Source organism: Mya arenaria, chromosome 3 (genome assembly GCF_026914265.1).
Source record: "Mya arenaria isolate MELC-2E11 chromosome 3, ASM2691426v1".
Lineage (NCBI taxonomy): Eukaryota > Metazoa > Mollusca > Bivalvia > Myida > Myidae > Mya > Mya arenaria.
The window spans coordinates 92,863,347-92,878,146 of record NC_069124.1 but is presented as its reverse complement, the minus strand read 5'-3'; the positions used below and the strand labels follow the sequence as shown (position 1 = coordinate 92,878,146).

At 35.6% G+C, this 14,800-nt stretch overlaps 1 pseudogene; it reads left to right on the top strand.

Moving 5' to 3' along the window:
• The first annotated feature begins 10,569 nt into the window (after positions 1 to 10,569).
• Positions 10,570 to 13,651, top strand: LOC128226445 (uncharacterized; annotated as a pseudogene).
• The last annotated feature ends 1,149 nt before the right edge of the window (positions 13,652 to 14,800 follow it).

Here is a 14,800-nt window from a genome sequence, read left to right as displayed (position 1 = left end):
TTCAATACGATGCCAAAATAACTCTTATGGCGATTACAACTAAATACCACGCAGATGATTGTGAGTATAATAGTTTATTGGATAGAATTTTCACTATAATTTTTGTTGAAACGAACTGATGCGTTCAAAAATGACAGACTTGGTACCTCGTGTTTCCCAAGGCGTGAAACATTCGCAGTTAATTCAAATTAATATCACTGAACGAAAGTTTTCCATTACTTCTTGTGTTCTTATAGAGCTATTTAAAATACACACACCTGTCCAAATGAAAGAATGCAAAGAAAAACATTTTTTTTTCTTTTGTGCGTTTTCCGTTCTTATATGCAATGCATAGGATATTTTTCGCTCTTAATCTTTTCCTGATATGTCATGAAAACAAATGCATGCACTGATAGTCTTACCCGGAGAACCTGTTAAAACACACTACCATACACAAGCAAGCCCTAAGCACTGAACAAGATAGCAAGCCCTTATCACTGAATAAGATTTAAACAATCTAAACTGCACGACTTTTTGATATGTTGTCATTCAGTTCCTACTTTCAGTAAAAGAGTATCGCCGGCAATTTTGAGATCTGTTCGCACGGAGAAAGTCAGGGTTACTATGACGGTTCCTCGTGCTTAAACGGTTTGATGCCGGTCGTCAAGGCCACGCTTACTGCAGCTCTCCTACATGCATCCTCATAAATTTTAAACATGGGAATAAATGTTGTGTGTTATGAGATGAGTATTTACCACGAACATAATTCAAAGAATTAGGAAATTAATATGTTCATTACATTCCACATTCCATACCTCTACTGACGTCGAGCTTCACCAGTTCTTACAATTGCGTTAGCTATCTGCCCTATAATTTAGACGTCGATATAGGCATGAGATACTTTCAAATTAATTCGGAGCTAAAAAAATCTAAACCATGCAAACCATATGTATTTAGAATTAACAAATTACTTTAATTAAGCGATTGAAATCTAATTATGGAGTTTGTCCCTGTAAAAGCGTAGCAAAGCTGTTTCCGGTTTGATCCGATATGGGCTCTTAAAGTAGTTCACCCAAGGCTTCGACAAGAAGCAGCCCTTTCTATATCCTATAAGGACGTCCCGTTCTAACGTTTATGTCCGGAGGCCGTACACCGTAAACCCTTCTCATCCTGAAAAGATGCACCATTTACTGTATGATGAATTTTAGCTTTTGGTATAATAAGTTTAATGTAACCTCCTCACAGTCCCGCCCATTAGTTAATAGCTGCTATCATAAACAAGGTAGAGACTAATTATCATTTCAGAGGTTTATCTAGTAAATTCCCTCATTTTACACAAATATTCGTTGAACTATTTTTTTCAAAGGGATATTGATATACTTAAAGATAAATTGAGTTATTTTTTTATTTCATTAAAGTGCTGTTAACATTTACGTTTAAACGTGTATAGAAAACCCGACTAATGTTAACTAATTGCTTTTTGTGTGCTATTAAGTTGACTATATATATACTTCTACTTATGATATTTGTTTGTGATTGATGGGTGGGTGTGCTTTACAAATATAATAATTTAGCTGATCATTTCATGCTTGCAGATCCAATATACTCTGCATGCATTGTAACCCCAGTATGTTTAAAAATATTTTGCTTTTAGGAACTTAGGCTTTATATTGTAACATGTATATATCTTTATTTACTAAGCTCTTAATTTGAACATAGTGAGGTATAAGGTATAAGTCGGTGTAAAAAGGTCAGTAGAGCTTATGGTACTTTTTTATTAACCGACTTTTGTAAACAAATATTACTTGACCTGACTTTAAACAAATGACATTAAAATGACAGGCTGAGTGTTGAACGTGTAATATTTTGATCGCATTAAATAACGGAGCACTCGTCGACTTTGGCTTGCCCGAGTGCGAGTATAATTCAGCTTACACACACCACCACCATCGTATTCAGTCTTGCTAATGTCGCGTGCCTGACTCATTTGTAAGCGTAGTCCAAATTGGACAGTAGACAGCTTACATTGCTGGTTTTACCAGTGCTAGAACATTTCTAAAATTGTTCTGTTCGGATTACATTACATTTAAACCTTTTGTGGTATTTAAATATGGCAACATTAAAAATACAGGATCAGTGAAGATATTTTTTGAAGCTTTGGACTTTGGACATTATTTATTATTCTATATATCTAATTTTAGCATTACGTATAATAAACTACCTTTGTAATACTGTAAGTAATCAAATGTTTTTGTTTTATGTTTGTTGCTTGTTTCTCTTTCTATGCCGAGTTTGGTGGTCGTAACATTTTTATATATATATATATCTTCTGATTGTTTTTAAACACTTCTATTCTATCACTGATCAAATAACGAACTACTACACCCTACCACTACAAGTTCATTCACGCAATATTTTTATAAGAAATTAAAAACCGATTTCCTAATATTCTTTTAAGATTTCAAGTAGCTGTTAATATATCCTAGCAATTTAAGATTGGAGGATGGTCTACACGATTAGCATCTTAGACTAAGGAAATTCGAAAAATTGCCCGGCGACGGGCTTTCATAATGTGTTGTAGGGCTCCCAGAATACCAATTGGCGTGCCATTTAGCAATTTGTTTGCACAAAAACATTTTTCAAACGAAGAGAAGCTGACACGGCCAGTACAAAAGCTGACTACAACTATTCAAATGTCCTTTCTTCATATTCAATTATCTCTTCAATCCGATGTCAAGATAGCGCATATGGAAATTACAACTGAATACAATGCAGATGTTTTGAGAACAACAGGTTTAGGGTTAAAACGCTTGGATGGATTCTATCACTACGAATTTGGTGAATACGATCTAATGCGTTCCAACCTATTTTCTTGGTGACTAGTATCTTCCCAAATCATGGAATACGCGTAGTTATTTCAAGTAAATATCACTACTTGTAACTTGTTCCTTACTTCTGGTTTACTAAAACAGGTTTCTAATAAAAGAAGCGAAAGACGCGAGTCAGGGTTACTATGACGGTTCTTTGTGCTCCATCGGTCTGATGCCGGTCGTCATGGTCACGCTTACAGCAGAATTCCTTCATGCATCCTTATTAATGTTTAACATGGAAGAAACTGTTTTCGTATAATGAGATGAGCGTTTATCATGAACACAGAAATGCTATGTAAATGAATAAGAACGGAATTTGTTCCTTTCATTCCAGGCCACTACCGGCTACAGATCTCTTACGACGACGAACATCAGTTCTAGCAAGTGCGTGTCGTCTTTTTGACACATATTGATTATTTATAACAAGATTGTAACCATGTATAAAATAGCGGAAATAGCACAAATAATAAATGATTGATGGGTCCTAAATTATATACAGTGACCAACAATCGTCAAATAAGGTAGAATTATCATTTTCTGCACATTCTTTTAAAATTTAACATTGTATCCTTCATAAGAACCTTTGTATTCGATATTAATTCATTTTTTTCGGGGAAACTAAAACAATTTTATTAAATGTGGTACTGCTTATTTTGGAGTAAAAGTGCATCGTTAAAAGATATATTGTGTTTTCAGTTTACCGGTGGGAATAATTTGAGGAAAACAAAAAACGTAACAGATAAAAATGAGTTAATGTTCCTTGTCAACAGTATTTAGGATCTAGGTTGTTACTGCAGACCACCGATACTGGATAATTTTCATATACACTGTATATTGCATTCATTTCTTCAAATTATGAATTTGTTGACTTAAATAAATTATATTCATCAAATCACCGAACTATTGATTAAATGCATAACATAATAATATTCTCCACCTACCATAAGGTTTTGCACTACCATTTCCTTGACATAAATGATTTTATATCCGAGGGGGTAAATATAATGCAAACTTGACATCTACATACCAATACTTACGTGAATAACTACAGAAATAAGCTCAGAAGCCAAAAGTTTCACACAAAGAAAACGTTTAATGGTACAGAGTAAACGCCAAAGACATACGACTATGTTTCATACTTGTTTGTTAAACAAGTCAATTCACAAATTGCTCTTTCAAAGCTTTGACAGCGTTATGTAGCGTCAAGTAAATCATATTATCTTATTTCCTAGTTTCTGCAAGATTGAAATGAATAATTTAAAGCACGAACTTTCTTCTAGCATAACGTGAGCTTTCACTCAATCGTTTTAGACAACTGACTTAAACTCGTTGCCAAAATGTAATAAAACATGTGATGTTAAATGTTAACGATCGCAAGTTAACTTTTCATGTCAAAATGGTAGATGAAATATGTATGAATGGCACCAGAATGCGCCATATTAGACTGCAATAAGCCAAAATATTCTATGGAGCGGATCCCACACGCTCCTTAGCATGTTGACCAGATCAAGTGTGTATGTGTGTGTGTGGGGGGGGGTCCAAGTTGAGCTACTACAATGCACACCTCATTTTACCAATTAATTCTGGACCAGCCCCTGGAACCGTATAACATTTTAAACAAAATACAACAAACCACAGGCGCATCGAACTAGTTTAATCAATACATTGTATTACCACCATTCTCAATGGAACAGTAGGGTTTTTAACCAGTGTATAAGCACATTACCTTATAATTGTCCCTCTTTTTTATATTTAATTACGAAATTAAACAAATAAACTTCATCGTAGCAAGCATCAACCTGAAAAAAATAAAAGACTACAATTAACCTGACAGATAAACTTTATATTTATGGAAGAAAGTTACCAGTTATGGTAAACTCATTCTAGAAACTGCTGAGAACGGATTTACGTCTTAACAGGAAAGGCTATTTCTGTGGCATTAAGGGGGCATTGAAATATTCAAATAACCCTTCAAACACTGATTGTAAGTTATGTGTTCCATTTAGATAGCACTAAAATACACGGGTAGATGGTAAGAAGATATAAAGCAATGTAAAAGCATCAGCAGAGATTGAAATGCACATGTTATATAATGATAACATGATTGAAACAAGCTCAGTAGCCAAAAGTTTAAACATAAACCCCGTTTAATGGCACTGGGTAAACACAAAAGCAACAAATCACAAACAAGAAATATGGAACAACAGCACAAAACTCCACTTTATCAAAGATTGTTAGGTCCGCCTTGGAACGGTCAGTAAAATATAAATTTAGTGGTAGTTTGAACCAGTTTACGTGCACAAACCCCACCCTTATCCTAACAATCCTGAATAAAGAAAAAAAACGTAAAAGACAAATCTTATCGAAGTATGCATTAACTTGAGGAAACTTAATAAAAAAAAACAAATAATATAAAACTAATAGGTACATCCCAAGAACTTCTATGATCAGAGATCCCAACACTATCTGCAGACGGTGAATACAATTCAGAGCACCTAATGCAAACAAATTTTTAAAAAATCTCTTTTAGAGAGAAAGACGCCGTTGTGCCAATAAATGACAATGCTGGGGTAGAAATCGATGATTTAGATAAATTAGATCATATTCCGGAAATCAGCATTTTTGCTGATATTTTCAGAACATTTAACCTCAAATCCAAGTTTCTTGTTTGATATGATAGCAGAATGCTTTTAAATATTAAAATGCACGATTACATGTAACTTTTGACATTACTATGACCTTTATTGTTCAGTTTCTAGATCCAGGCAAAGGCAAATACCAGAAACTTGCAAATATTGTTTTATGTATTTTTTGTAACATTTTTTCAAACATATTTAACATTCAGCAACATAAGCTATTTCTATACTTTCAGATATTTATATCTGAAATTAACATACATTAAAAACCGGTATGATAAAATTGAATATGTAAATTGAACGGGATACTGACTGAATCCAAAAATTCCTTTGTGCTTTACCCAAAAATCACAATTCACACGATGCAATGTTTTTGTATCTATTAAATACATTACTTGTGGTAATTCTGATCATTTTATTGCAAAATTGACTCAGGTAATGGTAAATATCAGAAATTCTCGTTTTTATGTATATTTTTTAAATGTACCCCCAATATCACATTTTGCACTGTGTGTTTTTCTCCAGTTTTAGTGAATTAGATATGGTGCCTGATATGACACAAATACACCATACGTATGTTTGTGTATTTTGCCGATTTTTTCTATTTTCACTAGACTTAAGCATAGTTACTGTTTTACCTTTTACAGCTATTATTCGACGAACGGGAAAATGAAATGCGAAAATTGAAACTTGATAACGAATACGAGCTATCCTGTGGTTAAACTTCCCCCGTATGTTATACATCGATTGATCCTTGTTTTTTTCAGCAGAAAAACCTAATGTGCATCGAAGAGTAAAATATATATCGATTCCCATTTAAAAGAAATACAGATTTTGAAACGCAGTCAAGGAGTTGTTTATTTTTTCTCTCCTAAATGGCAGGTCATACCTGTTTATGTGTGCTTCGCCTCATTGTCGTGTTTCGATCATTAAAACTTTGACACATTTTGCCTTTAAATCAGTTGAAAACCAAAAAAAGTGCTGAAAGTTCTGGAAAATATGAAGTTTCGAAAATTAAGTAATCTTTTAATAGCACCAACTTTTTTAGACATTCAGCATTAAACAACATTTCAGTAACGGTTTCTTTTGACACAAATACCCTGTGACAAGACTAATATATTCTTGTACACTAAATCGCTTTTTATTATACAACTACACCCAAACAATTTGAATGACATTCACAAGGAAAAAAAATAAACCAACGTTCACAATCGTTGTCATTGAAAGAGTCCTTTAAAAAGTCGTTTACCATGGGTATTATTGTGGTTATTTCCTAGCAGTTGACGATTGAAGAGTGATCAACGAGCTCACACAAAGCGTCTACCTTCATTAGTAACTTAGATTCAAGAATTATAAATATTTTATCATGTCATTCCCGGCACGTAATTCCGTTAAGCGCTCTCAGAAGACATATGGCGTGATATATAGCAAAATGTTTGCAATATAAAAATCAAAATAAAGCTCAGAAAACGTCATCCGGTTGAGATGCTGAGTACAACTTATCAAATTTCCTTTTGCGGAATTCAATTATTTCTACACTACGATGTCAAAATAGCTCGAATGGGAATCATACATAAAATACCATGCAGACAATTATGACCACAAAAGTTACTTGGGTGGATATATCAGTACCTTTTTGGAGGAAAATAACTAATGCGTTCCGAAATGACCGTTCCCTTGGACTACGTTCTGGAAGCAACGTTGCCTATCCGGAAAGTCAAAGCCTCAGTGATGAAAGTGAGCACGATAGTTTTCTGGTGTAGGGATGACCATTGCGAGCAATATTTCAACTTTTAATTTTGGAATTGCTAGTTGATGTCAACCCGTATATTGAAACATAAAACAAACTTTATATGCAATATATACAAAGAGCTGAGGCAATAACAAGTTAGCAATTGTGCTAAATAGTATATCTTTTGAAAGGTTGCTAAACAAACAATAAATTTTCATTATAGTATATGTATTATATTTATTTAATAAATCGTTAAAACGTTTAGAAATGCTTCTATTGTCAAATAAGTATGATTAATCATTAAATCATTTGCACATGATTTTATCAGTTTTGATCTCCTTTAATTAAATTAAGTCTTCTAAATACAATATGCAGACTGGCTTAAAACAACGTTAACAATATTATATTATTTTTAATAAATTATTTAACAATAACTATATAACTAATATTCTTAATTGCTTTCTGCAGTCCATAAATTTAAAATAAACAACGAAAAGCATTTCAAATATTTGTAAAAGCTGGACATACTGGACGAAAAAGAGTTCATAATATCCTACTTCAATGCAATTAAAAAGTCTTATTGAAATTCACATGAAGAAAGTTGAAATCTCCATTGTTCACACTGCTATATCGCTGTTTATATTATTCTTGATTTAGGGTCGCAATGCATCCCATGCACACATTTAAAAATTATCTAAGATAAATGATGGAAACTAATACGAAATGATCACGAAGTTATTCAACTGTTTTCAAAAAACTTTACTTCTGTAGGACTTGTGAATTATAATCGTCTCGATAATTGACTGCATTTTTTCACTGAGAAAAAACCTAACCTGACATCTGAATATTAATATTTAAGTCAAATGTTCATAAAGTTCGCTTTGGTATATCCCTATAATCATTTTTCATTAGGTGAAATTAAGAGGATATCCGCGGTACATTGTTTTGATACCAGACACTAAAAATCACAGCTTCCTGTTTGTATTTTGTTCCGTTTCTCTCGATCATTTAACAAATACGTTTCTTTCTATTTCCACAGTTCCAGTTCACAATTTTTTTTGTATTTTTTGTAATTCATTAAGCCGAACAGTTTTATGGTTTACCCGGAATGTGTGTACCACGTTTTAAGTGAAGGCAAAATGTAATCCGAAAGTGTGCGAACCAAGCACTTTTGTCATTGATATACGACATAATTATCTTTTACAGAGCTATTTATAAACATGGCGCATGCATCTTATGGTGAATTAATAATCCTATTTCATTTTAGTTCGACAGTCCGCCATCTTTGTTTCAGGGCATAACCCACCGGCCGGTCCGCCCGGCCGGCCTCGTGTCCTACTTAGGTTTTAATATATAAGTAAACGGTTTTCTTGGACAAGTCAGTCTGGCCAGGATTGCGAAAACAGGTATAAGGGCCATGTCAAATTTATCGTCAATAATCATAGTTTGCGCCAGACTTGTTTAACATCAAGTTATCCTATATAATGATTTCGACAACGTTTTCAACAGTTTTCTTGACAACAGATATCTTTCAATATTTGGTCATCACGTACCCTGTTTTTTTGCAGAATTCAACAATTTCATTTTGGGCTATTGAAACGAGATTTGTGCTGCATGATGTGTATTATATTTTATGATAAGACATATTATTTTACGATACAGGAAATAAAAAGCTGAACGTTGAACAGGTTTTTTTGTAAAGCTGTCTACATTAACCAAGTTTCGAGTAAAGTTTAAACGGCACGATCTGCACCGGCAGAATCTATGCTTACTAAATTGAAAGTATTTAAGGTGAAGACAGGGTTAACGTTTCCAAGCGCTACGAATGAACGCAAAATTCCGACTTCGGTATACACCATTTGACACGGGATAATATGAGTGACCAGTGGGCTTCTGTACATTAACACAAGGGAGATTCGAAGTAACAAGGAGGTTTCTTTCAACATATACACCAGATAACAGTAGTCGAGGGGCAGGCCGCCACCAGACGCAAGCGAGCGCTTAACACTATAACCTAACAATTTTACTATGGAGAGGTGTATACGAATCAATTTGCTGCAAAAGCAAAAAGCTTACATTGAGGAATTAGAAATGTTTGTTCATCATGTTTCCGGTAAGGGCTTACGTGATGTGACGAAAGGCTCACAGAAGACCTATAACCTTGACATTTAGCAATTTACGTGCGCAAAATAAGGTTCCAAACGACGTAGAATTAATGTCAGCTGGCTGAGATGCTAAGGTACAACTGACACAATTTTCGCTCTCCTCCAATCAATTAGCCCTTCCTTCCGATGACGGAATAGCTCGATAGAGAATCGCAATGTAATAGCGTCCAGATAACTGCGAGAACAATGGTCGGACAGATGACCGTTCCCTTGGTAAAGGCCTCCTCACACATAAGCGAACACCACCCCCCCCCCTCGACGTTAACATGCGTGTACTGGCAAATAGGACTTGAGTTAATTTCGTTCTCATTAGTATATGTACGTTGTACATCGTTGATGGTGTTCGTATGAATGCGTTTGTGAGCTTCAGCTTCGGTTGCGAGTCTTGTTCGTCGGAAAATTTTGAACATGTTTAAAAACTTGTGGCGAATAAAGGTTTCGTCTATCATTCGTTAAAATTCGTTTCAATACGTTAACCTTTCGGAATGTCTTCGCATAGCGTTCGTCAACTGTCGTTGGAGTTCGCTCGTTGTCAGGTCGTCATCTGCTTATTTGCATATCAAGCGATCGAGGACGATCCCTTGACGAATCTTTACGATAGTTTGCGAAGTTGTACGAAATGTAGCGAATAGTTACGTATTGTAGCTAACTGAATCCGAAATGTCATTACAAATTGAAGCGAATTGTGACGATTGGTTGACGTTCAGAAAACGAACGGCAGACGCTTGCATACGAATCATTACGATGGGTAACTACGACATACGAATCAACGCGAATCATTACGCATCTACATTTCTTGAGTAGTTTTGAGTATCTCAAAAGTTTTATGTATTCCTGAATTTCATTTATGGACTGTTCAACGTCAAGGTACTAAGTGACAGGCCGGGTCGAACTCGTATGGATGAAGGGAAAACGTAACACAAGCTTTGAATGAAAATAGGGCATTTATTAATGCCATAAAAGTGTTTTTACGAAATATCGTAAAATAAAACATAAGTGTCAAGAGCATGTGTATAATAACATTTCCCGAAATACATATCTGGGTGGAAAAACCGCCAAGAAAAAATCCTGAATTTCATATATAAAAGGAGGAGGCTAAATATCAAGATTATTTGTTATTCCTTCGACAAAAATGGAAGATCTACAACGCATGACGCTGAAGTATGTTGCTGTTATGGCCCACCAAGATGTCTTCCAGCAACAACTTAATATCCATCAGTTCATCAGAGGCCGATTTAGGGGGAGAAGAGGAGCCAGAGCACGTCGCATCTGGAGTTGACCATGGCTGCAACCCGAGAGACGGCGCCAATTTGGCATCTACGATCAGCTCATGGTTGAGCTCAGAAGAGAAGATCCTGGAACCTTCAAGAAATTCCTCTGCATGCCAACTGAAATGTATGATGAAATATTTGAGAGGGTCCGCCATCGCCTCTCGAAACAGCACACCTGGTACAGGGAGCCCTTGGATCCAGGCCTCAAGTTAGCTGCCACTCTACGCCACCTGGTTTCTGGTGCCAAGTACTCAGACATGCAGTACTCCTGGGGGGTCGCTGAGAATACCCTCTCAGAAGTAGTTAGAGAAGTCTGTCATGCTATATGCCATCAGAAAGCCTGCCAGCTTTGATTCCTTATATTATGAATATAAGGGTTTCTACAGCACTATCTTACTGGCCATTGTCGACTCAGACTACAAGTTCGTGTGGTGTGACGTTGGTGGTGAGTATAAGACCACATAAATTTTACTACATTTGTAATTATATAAATTATATATTGATTATTAATTATATATTATAGGTAATTCTATTTTCAATGTATACTGACACTTTCTTATCATTCTGTATTTTCAGGATATGGTTCAAGTGGAGATGCCAGGATCTATAATGCATCAGAATTCCTGGAGATGGTGCAGACCCACAGCCCTTTCCCAATGACACCGTCGACATGCCCTTTTTCTTGTAGGGGGGTGCGTCTTCAGCCTCAGTGAGCACTTGCAGAAACCCTATGGACAGAGAGCCCTGACCGGACAGGAAAGAATTCTCATCTACCGGTTATCCAGGGCAAGGAGGGTATCAGAAAACGCCTTTGGCATTTTGGCCAATCGATTCACGGTAATTATCTTTTTTGCCAAGCATACAGTCGAACGTCGTTAGCTCGAAGTTCCAGGGACTATTCCCTGCAACTTATATAACGAGCTTACACAACAAAAACCTTTATGTTTTGATCCATAAATAATTTGTTCGATAAGAATAAATTCGAACCAACCGAGTTCGACCTATTGAAGTTTGACTGTTATTTCATTTATAAAAGAATCTTTTTCACGTTATTTTTTACGCATGACATTATTTGTCTTCGGTCATTTCAGATACTCCTCTCAAAGATTAACCACAGTCCATCCAAAGTGAGACTGATTGTCAAGACGTGCTGCATTCTACACAACTTGATGAGGATGAGGTACCCCACTATGCAGAATGCACTGGTTGACCATGAGGACAGAAGAGGCGACCTGGTCCCTGGGGAATGGAGGAGAGATCACAACTTAGAGGATACCAGGACTGTCAATATCAGGGGCCACAACATAGCAAGCAAAAAAGGGAAGATTGTGAGAAATACTCTGAAACACTTGGTCAACTCTCCAGCGGGAAGTATGCCATGGCAAGACAGGATGGTGCAAAGTTAGAGGTTAAAATTAAGTGTAATTTAGTGGAAATAAATTTAAAAATAATAAAGTATTTTTGTTTTCGAAAATAGAATTGTTACCTCCAAGTCTAATCTAAATAAAGAAATGAATCGAAATTCTAGTTTAAAATATTGATTAAGGAAAGTAAATAAAAATAATAAACTTTAAAAAGGTTTTGAAGTCAATTGAAAAAAAAACACATCAAAACTTTGCAATATTAATTAAATTGAGCCATATCAAGGGGATATGGGTATTATGGTGTTGCAAAAAGTGTAGATCAATTCCTAATAGAAGCAAATTGATCCCACCTGGTTTTCGCAAGTCATGTATAGCGTCCGGTAACGGCCGGATGATAAAATACGCTTTCGGAAAGCTTCGGACGGATTCGGATGCATGCGCAAAGTGGCGCTTTAGTTCGCATGTTTGCGTTCGTAGTCGCTAATAAAAAGAACAAATATTGTTCGCGCGACCGAACGCATTTTAGCGAATAACAGTAACTGTTCGTCACACTTCGTAATTCATTCGCAACAAATAGTTCCCCCACGTTTACCTTTTGTTATATTTCAAATAATGTAACAGATTCGCCCGAAATGACAAATTTACCCAATTCGCTAGACTGCGTTTAATGGATTCGCCTATGTGTGAGGAGGCTTTAAAGCTCGTTTTGGTAGCAGCGTTGCATAGCGCTTTCTGAAGCAGCTGAACACTATAATTTCCCGTAAAGAGAATTCAATCGGGAGCAATTATGCAACTTCACGAGCCTATTCTGTATTTGACAATGTTATGGCATATTACCTTTTTAAGAATACAGATTTTTTCCATATATACATAATTTTCGGGATAATATCTTTATTTTTCCATTTTCTTTTTTTTAAATTATTACTTTCTCTAAAGCGTTGAGCTATTGCCGAAGCTTCTGCAGTTTTTTCAAAGGAATATCATTGAACTTAAGTGGTCCAATTCTTCTGGCATATTAATACAGCTGTCGGGAAAATTTATCGCTGCGTCTCGAATCGATCTGTATATTCCAATTGATTTATTGTAACCATTTATCCACTTTAGCCTTCTATTAAATCAAAACTGAGATGTATAATATCAAAAGGTTTACTCCGACCTAACAAACGTGCTCCATCTATTTGTCCAAGATTTTTAATGCGGCTGATATAATGATAATATAATAATAACATGATTAAATTGGTATTTTTGAATAACAAAATGCTTTCACCGTATTTTCTTGTTGTTGAAGCATCTGTCCTCGTTGAGACGGACGCGCTCTGCCGCCATGTCACCATGGCCACGCTTACCACATCCATTCTAGATGGCCCATCATTTTCGTTTAACATAGAAACAATCAATTCAATCAAATAACATGGCAGGAAAAATGTATCGCCCTGTTTGTTCCCGTGCTATGAGATGAACGTTTATAACACTGACGGACATTCAATAGTTGAAGTAGACTAAAAGGAGTCATTTGCCTTACATTAAATGCCATGGGACTGCAGGCTACAAGGGATGCAACCTCCGTACAGGCACGTGCGCTAGCTATCAGCAAAGGCATGAATCAAGCAAGAGAAACATTCAACTCTGTGTGAATAGATTCCTTCTATTGCTCAACCAGCTGTATAATCATCAGGTCAACCTGTTTCCGAAAACTACTGAAACAATATGTCATTACATGACACAAAAAATAAACACTGCAACCCTGATAACATTTATGAAGAAGCTCATAATGCGAAAATACGGAAGGGGGGTGTTATAATTTGCTAAACCAGTTACACACCAGTTACACATTATTTTGTGTAAGGTAATAACAAAAGTTGGTAAGAAACGTTTGGAAACCAGTTCTGAAGAATTTCCCACTTACGCCAACGTATAAGAATTAAATCATAATATCATCTGATAAAACAGTTGATACCTTAGAAATGATAAGTAAGATTACATCATTTATCTGATGTTTAACTAGTGAAGAACTGTGCACACCCACATTCAATATATGCAACAAGCACAATAACAACATCATATGCTCATAAACATTTTGATTTAATGATGATTCCGTGGTGTTGATATATTACAATTCTTGACTAGTAAGCCATTGAATTTGATTTGATATTCACTTCCAGGAAGTCATATTGACCGAGGCGCAATCTGATTTTCAATATCTCACAAGTAAACAAGTGCTTTTTCATGTACGAAAATGTATATTGAAGATTTTCATTTTTAATTAAGATCATGATTATGAGAAAACCACAGGGCATATGGTATATATTATTTGCTCTTTCGATAGCTGTTTAGACCAATGATAGACTGCCAATATTTTACGTCAGATCAGAAATTATTTTGTTTTTAGCATATACATTCAACTCACTAATGGTGAAAAGTGTAAGGCGTTACTTTAACTTAAAATAACACATACAATACGCTTGGTGGAGAATCGGTTTTATATCCAGCCACCAGTAAAATAATGAATTTTAAAAATACACGAAAAAACAATGTTGGTATGCTCTGCTGACACAGCAAAATCCACAGACAGGTTTTTGTCCAAATGTCAAACACACAATGGTTCGTCTGGTTCCAATATGAGACATTGCAATGAGTTCTTCTTCTCACAACTGGTCAGTAAACACATGTTTAGTAGTCTTAGCATCGACATTGCCCATTGGTTATAACATTACTCAGCACCTTTACTGACGCACGTTCCAAAATGACCGTATCCTTGGCACCGCTCGTTGTCGAAGCAGCAT